Below are 2,984 nucleotides of genomic sequence, written 5' to 3'. Positions count from 1 at the left end.
CAAAACATTACATCCTCAGTAATCCCTAGATAATCCCGTAGTATTTCGGATTACTGAGAATGTAATGTTTTGTAGATAATCCCGTAGTATTTCAGCATTAGTGAACTAAAGAAACAACTGGACATAGAGTACTAGAATAATAATTGAGCATTAGTGAACTAAAGGAACAACCGGACATAGTGTACTAGAATAATAATTTAGCATTAGTGAACTAAAGGAACAACGGGCCATAGAGTACTAGAATAATAATACAATCTCTAGATAATACCATCCTGTTTAGACAGAAGGAGTTGTATATCAATAATTGTTTCGGAAGCTATAATTATACGTCTTTTCTACACGTAATAGAAAACAACATCAACGAACAGCGAAACATCAGTACTTGAATATTTACATTCACTGACCAAACTGACCTCGAAGAAACTAGATATGCGGAATACTTTTTAGATGCAGTAACGTGAGATGAAAATTAATCTTATATTGTACAGTCATATTATCAGAACAAAAGTTCAATAAAGACGACTTGAAGGCCTAGACCTTTCTTTATATAATTTGAAAAGAACCAAAACGCACGGGATGTTCAAGTTTCAAATACATGATTATACTCGTTTGTCGTTTTTTTATATAAATGAGCAGCAAGTAAACAGTCTCATTATTTTGGTACTATTATTCACTGTGTTTGTTTTGTTTTAAATTTGGCACTAAAGTACTGGACGACTCTCTACGCTAGCCGTTCTAAATTAGCAGTGAAGGCAGCTAGTCAACAGCCCACACCGCCAACTCTTGGGCTACTCTTTTACAAACGAATAGTGGGATTGACCATCACATTATAAAGTCCCCATGCCTGAAAGGGTGAGCATATTCGGTGACAAGGATTTGAACTCGCGACCCTCAGATTACGAGTAGAGCGCCCTAACCACCAGGCCATGCTACCAGACTCAGATCTAAGGATACAGGAAACGTTGTTCTAATCACTGTGTATTACCATATACCCAGATTGAAAAAACTCGTAAAATAAAGATGGAAATGACACTACAGCAGAAATAACACGTAACGCATATATTTTATGATTAAATTACTACTTTTACTCCAAATATATTAGAAACCCTGTATGTCCAATATCCAGTCAGAAAATGAAACATTTTCTAAAGTTGTTACATCTCTTCCTAACCTTGTTCTTATTACTGTGTTTCAATTATACTATTATATATAAACTCTATAATATAATATAATTTTATGAAATATAATTCTATTTTTACTTTAAAGTTAGCTACTAGGTGGCACTGTAATCAACAAGATGTCAATTTGTTATAAATACGCACGCACTCAGAATTGACGGTTGTTAGTTGTGTTTGTTTTTTGTACATGGTATCTGGTTGTTCATACAATAAAACATGAATACAAACTAAGCCAACAGATGGCGAAACGAGCTTGTAAAATGTAAGAAGGAAGCTTACACATCCTTTATAAAAGCTACAGTTTCGAAACGTAATTAAACCCTAAATTTTAAAATATTCGCAATAAATGTTTTTCCAGCTAAACGTCAGGTTATTTTAATAATCAGCGTACTAATTCTTCGATGTATCAGTCTGTTCAATTTCACGAGAAGAGGTAAAAATAAACGCCTGCAACGTTATTCTAGCGCGTTGTACCCTAGTAATTACTGTCCTTCTCTTTACACAGCTTGATTTCTTAGTTTGATATCAGACTTAACCAATTCTCGTTATTAACTGAACTATATAATATAGTTATGAAAACATCCACTTACATTAATTAGTTATACATCAGGCTTATACAATGTAAAAGTACTTGATTTGAAGATCAGTTTCTTTTAATATCTTTTATTCTTCAGGTTTACATGATCAATTAACAAAAAAGTGTTATCAAAAATATAAAAAAAGTTGACGAATAATCAATTGTGACTTAAATTTCCATAAATTTATCATCCTATTTATTTTGTCGCTAGAATAGTTTGAGGTAAAACATTACGACAACAATAAATTATTTTGATTCCTAACTTACTAATTTATAACGTTGATTCTTTATTCAAACTACTTTAAATTGTGACTGTTGCACTTTTCACACACATTTAAACCACTGAATTTGAAATAAACTTGTGACTGTTTTACTTTTTACACACATTGAAAAAACTGAATTACAAGTAAACTTTTGACCGTCGCACTTTTCACACACACATATAAACCACTGAATTTTAAATATACTTGTGAGTGTTGAACTTTTCACACACATATAAACCACTGAATTTGAAATAGACTTGTGACTGTTGCACTTTTCACACACATATAAACCACTGAACTTCATAACAACTTGCGACTGTCGCTTCGAACGCATGTGTTTAGACCCTGGGAATTATATATATAAAAAAAAAATACTGTATTCGCGTGGCTAGAATAACAAACAATGTCTTGTTTCGACGCCCTTCTTATGTTACGTTTCTGCAATCTCGGGACTGTTCAAAAGAGGGACCACTAGGGCACCATGAAGGCGCCATTGATTTATAGAAAAAATAGCGGTCTTATATTCCGTCCCCCTAGAAATATATATGTATGTTAAAAAAAACTTGTTTTTTTTTTTACTTCTTTTGAATTATATCTGGTCATGTAGTTTTAAGTTAATTTTATAAAAATAGGCAAGTTTGGGCCTGTAAGTCTCCTGTAAATATATGTGTATAATTTGAACGTTTTATCTACATCAGGGTATTTGAAATGTGTTTTATTATTTTGAAGATAATTCTGTAGTAGTTTGGATTACTGAGGATATAGTACTTTGAAAATAGTCCAGTAGTAGTTTTGAATACTGAGGATGTAGTGTTTTAAGATAATCTAATGATAGCTTGGAATACCGAGAATGTAGTGTTTTGTAGATAATCCCGTAGTATTTCGGATTACTGAGGATGTAATGTTTTGTAGATAATCCCGTAGTATTTCGGATTACTGAGGATGTAATGTTTTAAATTATTATTC

This window comes from Limulus polyphemus, unplaced genomic scaffold (assembly GCF_000517525.1).
Source record: "Limulus polyphemus unplaced genomic scaffold, Limulus_polyphemus-2.1.2 Scaffold1438, whole genome shotgun sequence".
Taxonomy (NCBI): Eukaryota; Metazoa; Arthropoda; class Merostomata; order Xiphosura; family Limulidae; genus Limulus; species Limulus polyphemus.
This window is presented reverse-complemented; position numbering follows the sequence as displayed.